This window comes from Pelophylax lessonae, assembly GCF_965119305.1.
Source record: "Pelophylax lessonae genome assembly, chromosome: 7".
In the NCBI taxonomy this organism is placed as follows: domain Eukaryota; kingdom Metazoa; phylum Chordata; class Amphibia; order Anura; family Ranidae; genus Pelophylax; species Pelophylax lessonae.
Window position 1 is genome coordinate 64,539,932 of NC_138774.1, and position 11,966 is coordinate 64,551,897.

Genomic DNA, 11,966 nt, shown 5'->3' on the forward strand with positions numbered 1-11,966 from the left:
TTTACTTTCTTTTCCTTTTTTTTTTTCTGGAACTGGAACGTGCTGGAATTCTGCTGCCTACACTGGTGTGAACTATGCCATTGAAAACCATATAACCTACTATCCATGTGTTTTTGATGCAGAAAAAAAAAACCGCACTGAACCGCATGTGGTGTGAATTGACCCTAAGAAAAAGGAGAAAAATGCACTAAAAATACAGTTCAATAAAGAAGGAATAGGAGGGCCCTGCTCATGGAGTTTACAGTCCAAAGGGGAGGGGGCCATTTTTTTTTATTCTTTTCCTGGATTTTGTAGAATTGATTTGGTGTAAGAAATAAATTTGTTGTGAACCCACCCGCTCCATAAATTTATGCTACGGTTAACACAGAACTCAATTAAAACAAGGTCTTCAGCAGTATTTATACCCCATGATTTTAAACAGGGTCAACTTAGGGAGAGGGTTCCATTTTTATTTTTTTACCTCTATACATCCCAAACTGATTGTAGAAATGACCTTCTATCGAGGAATAATGTCTGTGAAAAAAAAAGTTGATTATAAGATACAAAAAAATAAGGCAAATCACCGTTTGCAAATCAAAAAATGCATCTTGGGAGCAAGCTGTTTTCAAAGACCATACTAGACTGTTTACTGGCTGGTGGGTGGGGTCTGTGCTCCAAAAATGCATCTGGTTGGCTGGTGGGCGGGGTACGCTTTCCTGGCAGGGCCGCTGACTTCCATACAGCGATAAGCCCTCACGCAATGTGCTGTATTCTTTTTAAAATCAAATTTTCATTTCACAGACATTATTCCTCAGGAAGACGGTCATTTATAGAATTGGTTTGGAATGTATAGATGAAAATATTACAATTGTACCCTCTTCCTAAGTTCAAAATTTTTCTGACACTTGTTGTTTACAATTTAAAATCAGTTTAGGGATTTTTTGGCTAGAAAATTACTTAAAACCCCCCAAAGATTATGTATTTCTTTTTAGCAGAGACCCTAGAGAATAAAATGGAGATGGTTGCAGTATTTTTTAGCACACCGTATTTGCGCAGCGGTCTTACAAACAAAATAGGAATAGGAGGGCCCTGCTCATAGAGCTTACAATCCAAAGGGGGGGGGGCATTTTTTATTCTTTGTTTTCACACGGGCAGAAGATTCAGCGTTGTCTAATATAGAACCGCACTTTGCTTTACACCCATATAGGTTACAGGTTACCGCACCCCCATGTCATCACGTTAATGTGGCTTTGCCGCAACCTCGATCAGAGGTTTGTAATAGAACTGTATCCTTCTAGCGCCCTCTATTGGTTTTCTTCTAATGTGACAGCTCAGTTCAGTTAAAAAAAAAAAAAAAAAGTGTTCAGTCATTCGTCGGTTTGCTATGACTTCAACTGGTCAGTAATAAATCTGTGATGCTTCAGCGCCATCTATTGGTTTGTTATGACTTCAACCGGTCAGTAATACATCTGTACTACCTAGAGCGCCATCTATTGGTTTATTACTGCAGGAGGTTAATAACTGTGACCTTTCAGCGCCATCCATTAGTTTATTATTTAAGCGGGTCAGCAATAAATCAGTACCTTTAGAGCCATCTATTGGTTTGCTAATAGTGCCGCAGTTCAATAATACATCCGTGACCCTTCATCGCCATCTATTGGTTTATTATAACTTCAGCCCGTGCTGAAGTTATAATAAACCAATTACATCTGTGCTCTCTTCAGCGCCATCAATATTGGTTTTCTATTACTGCTGCAGTTCAATAATAAATCTGTGACCCTTTAACTCCATCTATTGGTTTGTTAGGACTTCAGCCAGGGCCAGTCATAAATTGAATGTTATGTGAATAAAGCCGGCACACGAAAAGTCTTCTTCCAAGTAAAATACTTTATTCCAACATGGATAGCGGTGACAACAAGACAAACGCTGACGCGATTCGGCTTTACGCCTTCCTCGTAGCGTGGTGTGGGAAAAGATGCAATCTCATGCATTCCCACACCTGGTGTGATCCAGACCTAAGAAGAGTCTCACTTCTCCGAGGTACATTACCATTTATGGAGCACCCCACGCAGATGTACTGCGGCGGGGCGGCTCTCCTGCGCCAAATCGTGTACCTGTACGTGACTTCGTGCGCAGGGTCTGGGGCTCGCACCACCGGCAACCTGCTCCCGCTGTAGCCAATCAGCGGCTCCGGCAGACGTGATGTCCACTGGGCCCCGCCCATCGTTCACAGGAGAGGCAGAACAGCGGTCTGTCAGAGGGCAAGATGGAGATCTTGTGTTTCTGCTAAGCAGTTCCTCCAATTAAGCACCTCCACCGCAGTTAGAAAGCACTCCCTAGGAGCACACTTAGGGCCAGTTCACACCACATGTGGTCCGGTGTGTTTTTTATCCGCATCAAAAAAAATGCATGGAGAATAGGTTGTACGGTTTTCAACGGCATAGTTCACAGCAGTGCGGTCAGTTCCAGAAAAAAAAAGTAGAACGTGCTGCATTTTTTCTGCACTGGAACGCTGAAAAAACGCACCAAAAATTCACTGGAACGCACATGTCCTTATTTAGGGTTAAGGGCCAGTTCACACCATTGAAAAGCAGTCCGGGTGCCTTTCAGGAGGCTTTTTTGCATGCGTGTTTTGGAGACATTCCAGTACGTTTTTGAAACGTTTTTGGCACGTTCCGGTGCACTTTTTCCCTGTCTTTTTTCTTCACCTTAAATAAGGATGTGCGTCCAGTGCATTTTTGGTGCGTTTAGGTGCATTCCAGTGTGATTTTTATATGTTTTACTGCGTTCCAGTAAAGTTCGGTGCAGGAAAAATGCAGCACGTTTTACTTTCTTTTCCTTTTTTTTTTTCTGGAACTGGAACGCGCTGGAATTCTGCTGCCTACACTGGTGTGAACTATGCCATTGAAAACCATATAACCTACTATCCATGTGTTTTTGATGCAGAAAAAAAAACCGCACTGAACCGCATGTGGTGTGAATTGACCCTAAGAAAAAGGAGAAAAATGCACTAAAAATACAGTTCAATAAAGAAGGAATAGGAGGGCCCTGCTCATGGAGTTTACAGTCCAAAGGGGAGGGGGCCATTTTTTTTTTATTCTTTTCCTGGATTTTGTAGAATTGATTTGGTGTAAGAAATAAATTTGTTGTGAACCCACCCGCTCCATAAATTTATGCTACGGTTAACACAGAACTCAATTAAAACAAAATCTTCAGCAGTATTTATACCCCATGATTTTAAACAGGGTCAACTTAGGGAGAGGGTTCCATTTTTATTTTTTTACCTCTATACATCCCAAACTGATTGTAGAAATGACCTTCTATCGAGGAATAATGTCTGTGAAAAAAAAAGTTGATTATAAGATACAAAAAAATAAGGCAAATCACCGTTTGCAAATCAAAAAATGCATCTTGGGAGCAAGCTGTTTTCAAAGACCATACTAGACTGTTTACTGGCTGGTGGGTGGGGTCTGTGCTCCAAAAATGCATCTGGTTGGCTGGTGGGCGGGGTACGCTTTCCTGGCAGGGGCGCTGACTTCCATACAGCGATAAGCCCTCACGCAATGTGCTGTGTTCTTTTTAAAATCAAATTTTCATTTCACAGACATTATTCCTCAGGAAGACGGTCATTTATAGAATTGGTTTGGAATGTATAGATGAAAATATTACAATTGTACCCTCTTCCTAAGTTCAAAATTTTTCTGACACTTGTTGTTTACAATTTAAAATCAGTTTAGGGATTTTTTGGCTAGAAAATTACTTAAAACCCCCCAAAGATTATGTATTTCTTTTTAGCAGAGACCCTAGAGAATAAAATGGAGATGGTTGCAGTATTTTTTAGCACACCGTATTTGCGCAGCGGTCTTACAAACAAAATAGGAATAGGAGGGCCCTGCTCATAGAGCTTACAATCCAAAGGGGGGGGGCATTTTTTATTCTTTGTTTTCACACGGGCAGAAGATTCAGCGTTTTCTAATATAGAACCGCACTTTGCTTTACACCCATATAGGTTACAGGTTACCGCACCCCCATGTCATCACGTTAATGTGGCTTTGCCGCAACCTCGATCAGAGGTTTGTAATAGAACTGTATCCTTCTAGCGCCCTCTATTGGTTTTCTTCTAATGTGACAGCTCAGTTCAGTTAAAAAAAAAAAAAGTGTTCAGTCATTCGTCGGTTTGCTATGATTTCAACTGGTCAGTAATAAATCTGTGATGCTTCAGCGCCATCTATTGGTTTGTTATGACTTCAACCGGTCAGTAATACATCTGTACTACCTAGAGCGCCCTCTATTGGTTTTCTTCTAATGTGACAGCTCAGTTCAGTTAAAAAAAAAAAAAAGTGTTCAGTCATTCGTCGGTTGGCTATGACTTCAACTGGTCAGTAATAAATCTGTGATGCTTCAGCGCCATCTATTGGTTTGTTATGACTTCAACCGGTCAGTAATACATCTGTACTACCTAGAGCGCCATCTATTGGTTTATTACTGCAGGAGGTTAATAACTGTGACCTTTCAGCGCCATCCTTTAGTTTATTATTTAAGCGGGTCAGCAATAAATCAGTACCTTTAGAGCCATCTATTGGTTTGCTAATAGTGCCGCAGTTCAATAATACATCCGTGACCCTTCATCGCCATCTATTGGTTTATTATAACTTCAGCCCGTGCTGAAGTTATAATAAACCAATTACATCTGTGCTCTCTTCAGCGCCATCAATATTGGTTTTCTATTACTGCTGCAGTTCAATAATAAATCTGTGACCCTTTAACTCCATCTATTGGTTTGTTAGGACTTCAGCCAGGGCCAGTCATAAATTGAATGTTATGTGAATAAAGCCGGCACACGAAAAGTCTTCTTCCAAGTAAAATACTTTATTCCAACATGGATAGCGGTGACAACAAGACAAACGCTGACGCGATTCGGCTTTACGCCTTCCTCGTAGCGTGGTGTGGGAAAAGACGCAATCTCATGCATTCCCACACCTGGTGTGATCCAGACCTAAGAAGAGTCTCACTTCTCCGAGGTACATTACCATTTATGGAGCACCCCACGCAGATGTACTGCGGCGGGGCGGCTCTCCTGCGCCAAATCGTGTACCTGTACGTGACTTCGTGCGCAGGGTCTGGGGCTCGCACCACCGGCAACCTACTCCCGCTGTAGCCAATCAGCGGCTCCGGCAGACGTGATGTCCACTGGGCCCCGCCCATCGTTCACAGGAGAGGCCGAACAGCGGTCTGTCAGAGGGCAAGATGGAGATCTTGTGTTTCTGCTAAGCAGTTCCTCCAATTAAGCACCTCCACCGCAGTTAGAAAGCACTCCCTAGGAGCACACTTAGGGCCAGTTCACACCACATGTGGTCCGGTGTGTTTTTTATCCGCATCAAAAAAAAATGCATGGAGAATAGGTTGTACGGTTTTCAACGGCATAGTTCACAGCAGTGCGGTCAGTTCCAGAAAAAAAAAGTAGAACGTGCTGCATTTTTTCTGCACTGGAACGCTGAAAAAACGCACCAAAAATTCACTGGAACGCACATGTCCTTATTTAGGGTTAAGGGCCAGTTCACACCATTGAAAAGCAGTCCGGGTGCCTTTCAGGAGGCTTTTTTGCATGCGTGTTTTGGAGACATTCCAGTACGTTTTTGAAACGTTTTTGGCACGTTCCGGTGCACTTTTTCCCTGTCTTTTTTCTTCACCTTAAATAAGGATGTGCGTTCCAGTGCATTTTTGGTGCGTTTAGGTGCAATCCAGTGTGATTTTTATATGTTTTACTGCGTTCCAGTAAAGTTCGGTGCAGGAAAAATGCAGCACGTTTTACTTTCTTTTCCTTTTTTTTTTTCTGGAACTGGAACGCGCTGGAATTCTGCTGCCTACACTGGTGTGAACTATGCCATTGAAAACCATATAACCTACTATCCATGTGTTTTTGATGCAGAAAAAAAAAACGCACTGAACCGCATGTGGTGTGAATTGACCCTAAGAAAAAGGAGAAAAATGCACTAAAAATACAGTTCAATAAAGAAGGAATAGGAGGGCCCTGCTCATGGAGTTTACAGTCCAAAGGGGAGGGGGCCATTTTTTTTTATTCTTTTCCTGGATTTTGTAGAATTGATTTGGTGTAAGAAATAAATTTGTTGTGAACCCACCCGCTCCATAAATTTATGCTACGGTTAACACAGAACTCAATTAAAACAAGGTCTTCAGCAGTATTTATACCCCATGATTTTAAACAGGGTCAACTTAGGGAGAGGGTTCCATTTTTATTTTTTTACCTCTATACATCCCAAACTGATTGTAGAAATGACCTTCTATCGAGGAATAATGTCTGTGAAAAAAAAAGTTGATTATAAGATACAAAAAAATAAGGCAAATCACCGTTTGCAAATCAAAAAATGCATCTTGGGAGCAAGCTGTTTTCAAAGACCATACTAGACTGTTTACTGGCTGGTGGGTGGGGTCTGTGCTCCAAAAATGCATCTGGTTGGCTGGTGGGCGGGGTACGCTTTCCTGGCAGGGCCGCTGACTTCCATACAGCGATAAGCCCTCACGCAATGTGCTGTGTTCTTTTTAAAATCAAATTTTCATTTCACAGACATTATTCCTCAGGAAGACGGTCATTTATAGAATTGGTTTGGAATGTATAGATGAAAATATTACAATTGTACCCTCTTCCTAAGTTCAAAATTTTTCTGACACTTGTTGTTTACAATTTAAAATCAGTTTAGGGATTTTTTGGCTAGAAAATTACTTAAAACCCCCCAAAGATTATGTATTTCTTTTTAGCAGAGACCCTAGAGAATAAAATGGAGATGGTTGCAGTATTTTTTAGCACACCGTATTTGCGCAGCGGTCTTACAAACAAAATAGGAATAGGAGGGCCCTGCTCATAGAGCTTACAATCCAAAGGGGGGGGGGGCATTTTTTATTCTTTGTTTTCACACGGGCAGAAGATTCAGCGTTGTCTAATATAGAACCGCACTTTGCTTTACACCCATATAGGTTACAGGTTACCGCACCCCCATGTCATCACGTTAATGTGGCTTTGCCGCAACCTCGATCAGAGGTTTGTAATAGAACTGTATCCTTCTAGCGCCCTCTATTGGTTTTCTTCTAATGTGACAGCTCAGTTCAGTTAAAAAAAAAAAAGTGTTCAGTCATTCGTCGGTTTGCTATGATTTCAACTGGTCAGTAATAAATCTGTGATGCTTCAGCGCCATCTATTGGTTTGTTATGACTTCAACCGGTCAGTAATACATCTGTACTACCTAGAGCGCCCTCTATTGGTTTTCTTCTAATGTGACAGCTCAGTTCAGTTAAAAAAAAAAAAAAGTGTTCAGTCATTCGTCAGTTGGCTATGACTTCAACTGGTCAGTAATAAATCTGTGATGCTTCAGCGCCATCTATTGGTTTGTTATGACTTCAACCGGTCAGTAATACATCTGTACTACCTAGAGCGCCCTCTATTGGTTTTCTTCTAATGTGACAGCTCAGTTCAGTTAAAAAAAAAAAAAAAAAAGTGTTCAGTCATTCGTCGGTTTGCTATGACTTCAACTGGTCAGTAATAAATCTGTGATGCTTCAGCGCCATCTATTGGTTTGTTATGACTTCAACCGGTCAGTAATACATCTGTACTACCTAGAGCGCCATCTATTGGTTTATTACTGCAGGAGGTTAATAACTGTGACCTTTCAGCGCCATCCATTAGTTTATTATTTAAGCGGGTCAGCAATAAATCAGTACCTTTAGAGCCATCTATTGGTTTGCTAATAATGCCGCAGTTCAATAATACATCCGTGACCCTTCATCGCCATCTATTGGTTTATTATAACTTCAGCCCGTGCTGAAGTTATAATAAACCAATTACATCTGTGCTCTCTTCAGCGCCATCAATATTGGTTTTCTATTACTGCTGCAGTTCAATAATAAATCTGTGACCCTTTAACTCCATCTATTGGTTTGTTAGGACTTCAGCCAGGGCCAGTCATAAATTGAATGTTATGTGAATAAAGCCGGCACACGAAAAGTCTTCTTCCAAGTAAAATACTTTATTCCAACATGGATAGCGGTGACAACAAGCCAAACGCTGACGCGATTCGGCTTTACGCCTTCCTCGTAGCGTGGTGTGGGAAAAGATGCAATCTCATGCATTCCCCACCTGGTGTGATCCAGACCTAAGAAGAGTCTCACTTCTCCGAGGTACATTACCATTTATGGAGCACCCCACGCAGATGTACTGCGGCGGGGCGGCTCTCCTGCGCCAAATCGTGTACCTGTACGTGACTTCGTGCGCAGGGTCTGGGGCTCGCACCACCGGCAACCTGCTCCCGCTGTAGCCAATCAGCGGCTCCGGCAGACGTGATGTCCACTGGGCCCCGCCCATCGTTCACAGGAGAGGCAGAACAGCGGTCTGTCAGAGGGCAAGATGGAGATCTTGTGTTTCTGCTAAGCAGTTCCTCCAATTAAGCACCTCCACCGCAGTTAGAAAGCACTCCCTAAGAGCACACTTAGGGCCAGTTCACACCACATGTGGTCCGGTGTGTTTTTTATCCGCATCAAAAAAAATGCATGGAGAATAGGTTGTACGGTTTTCAACGGCATAGTTCACAGCAGTGCGGTCAGTTCCAGAAAAAAAAAGTAGAACGTGCTGCATTTTTTCTGCACTGGAACGCTGAAAAAACGCACCAAAAATTCACTGGAACGCACATGTCCTTATTTAGGGTTAAGGGCCAGTTCACACCATTGAAAAGCAGTCCGGGTGCCTTTCAGGAGGCTTTTTGCATGCGTGTTTTGGAGACATTCCAGTACGTTTTTGAAACGTTTTTGGCACGTTCCGGTGCACTTTTTCCCTGTCTTTTTTCTTCACCTTAAATAAGGATGTGCGTTCCAGTGCATTTTTGGTGCGTTTAGGTGCAATCCAGTGTGATTTTTATATGTTTTACTGCGTTCCAGTAAAGTTCGGTGCAGGAAAAATGCAGCACGTTTTACTTTCTTTTCCTTTTTTTTTTTCTAGAACTGGAACGCGCTGGAATTCTGCTGCCTACACTGGTGTGAACTATGCCATTGAAAACCATATAACCTACTATCCATGTGTTTTTGATGCAGAAAAAAAAAACGCACTGAACCGCATGTGGTGTGAATTGACCCTAAGAAAAAGGAGAAAAATGCACTAAAAATACAGTTCAATAAAGAAGGAATAGGAGGGCCCTGCTCATGGAGTTTACAGTCCAAAGGGGAGGGGGCCATTTTTTTTTTATTCTTTTCCTGGATTTTGTAGAATTGATTTGGTGTAAGAAACAAATTTGTTGTGAACCCACCCGCTCCATAAATTTATGCTACGGTTAACACAGAACTCAATTAAAACAAGGTCTTCAGCAGTATTTATACCCCATGATTTTAAACAGGGTCAACTTAGGGAGAGGGTTCCATTTTTATTTTTTTACCTCTATACATCCCAAACTGATTGTAGAAATGACCTTCTATCGAGGAATAATGTCTGTGAAAAAAAAAGTTGATTATAAGATACAAAAAAATAAGGCAAATCACCGTTTGCAAATCAGAAAATGCATCTTGGGAGCAAGCTGTTTTCAAAGACCATACTAGACTGTTTACTGGCTGGTGGGTGGGGTCTGTGCTCCAAAAATGCTTCTGGTTGGCTGGTGGGCGGGGTACGCTTTCCTGGCAGGGCCGCTGACTTTCATACAGCGATAAGCCCTCACGCAATGTGCTGTATTCTTTTTAAAATCAAATTTTCATTTCACAGACATTATTCCTCAGGAAGACGGTCATTTATAGAATTGGTTTGGAATGTATAGATGAAAATATTACAATTGTACCCTCTTCCTAAGTTCAAAATTTATTTTGGTCTGGACCGGCCATTTTTCTGACACTTGTTGTTTACAATTTAAAATCAGTTTAGGGATTTTTTGGCTAGAAAATTACTTAAAACCCCCCAAAGATTATGTATTTCTTTTTAGCAGAGACCCTAGAGAATAAAATGGAGATGGTTGCAGTATTTTTTAGCACACCGTATCTGCGCAGCGGTCTTACAAACGCAATAGGAATAGGAGGGCCCTGCTCATAGAGCTTACAATCCAAAGGGGGGGGGGGGCATTTTTTATTCTTTGTTTTCACACGGGCAGAAGATTCAGCGTTGTCTAATATAGAACCGCACTTTGCTTTACACCCATATAGGTTATAGGTTACCGCACCCCCACGTCATCACATTAATGTGGCTTTGCCGCAACCTCGATCAGAGGTTTGTAATAGAACTGTATCCTTCTAGCGCCCTCTATTGGTTTTCTTCTAATGTGACAGCTCAGTTCAGTTAAAAAAAAAAAAGTGTTCAGTCATTCGTCGGTTTGCTATGACTTCAACTGGTCAGTAATAAATCTGTCATGCTTCAGCGCCATCTATTGGTTTGTTATGACTTCAACCGGTCAGTAATACATCTGTACTACCTAGAGCGCCATCTATTGGTTTATTACTGCAGGAGGTTAATAACTGTGACCTTCAGCGCCATCCATTAGTCAACCCCCCCTTTGGATTGTAAGCTCTATGAGCAGGGCCCTCCTATTCCTATTGCGTTTGTAAGACGGACCTGTCAGAGTCCTGCTCTCCTCTATGGGGAGATCGGATGAAAATGGACAGCCTGTTTTTATCGGATCGCATTCGATCTAACCCGCTGGACGGATGGTGTCTGTATCGCCATACATCTGTTTTCAGCGCATCTTGTGGGATCAGATGCCAGGCAGTGTCAACCGCTGACATCCGCCTCCCCATAGAGGTCAATAGGTGGCATGATCGGGTCTGCCTGAAAAGCGGACAGGCGGACATGATCGGTCCAATCGTGTGAAAGGGACCTTCGTTATTGGATGGCCAGACTAATGCTTGGTACACATGATGAAATTATGAGAACAATGATCGTCCATTGTTTTGTTTTTTTTGCATGGTAGTCTCATATCGAAAATGATGCATTTACTAAAGTTATAAAAAACGATTGTGAGACATAATAAAAAGTGATGTGTTGTACTGCATTTGTATGGTATTTTTGAATGACAACTGCACTGATTAAATGAAAATCGTATGATCTGGTATCATTTGAGAAAAATTTTCGTACTTGTCCCATCGGATAATTTCTCACGAATTGTTGTGATCGCCTCATGATAACTGGTATGAGCGATCAGATTATCAGACGATTGCTCCGAAAGTGGTATTTTCCATGTGCGGGCCTTAGAGCCCAACTCCAGGTTGGGTTGGCAGTCCCTGATTGGCATGTCAAAGTGTCTTCTGGCCAGTGGGACGGGAGCCCCGAGCAAAGTCACGGAAGGCAGCGGGAGGGGGGGGGGGGGGACGGGGGACGTCCCCTCCCACCCCCCTGGGTAACGATCGAGCGGCTCCCGAGCCGCATCGGTCCTTACCGACGGAAAGCCGACCGTCGGCTTCAAACCACGGTACAGGGATGATGCCTCTAGCTAGAGGCATCATCCCGGTATAACCCCGCAAAGTGTACCGACGTATCGGTACGTTACTATGCGGTAAGTGGTTAAGATAGGCTTATTATGGGATGTATATGTGAATGTGGATTGGCTGCTAAGGGGGAGGGGGGATTGTCCCACAGTGTATATCTTTGTGTAATGCACATTTCTGTGCATTAAGGTAAAATATGCCCCCCTGTCCCTAAACACTTACCTGGCCTCATGTCTCCGCTCCAGCCTGAAGGGCCTGAAGTGGTTATGGTGTCTGGTGGAGTGCTTGGAGCCCTCGGGAAGCACTAGGAGCATCTGTCAACGGAGGTGCCCGGTCAGGGTGCCGGTTGATCCGTTACATTCCGGTATTTAGCGCCAAAGGACCAACGTAAAACAGCGGCAGGCGGTCAGTAAGTGGTTAAGGGGGTAAAACCTTCCGGGGCTGAAGTGGTTAAAAAATGCCAGCGCTGCTGCCAGGAAAAAGCAGCTGTAAAATTGTGCTTTTAGCCAAGTTTTTGACTAGCGGTT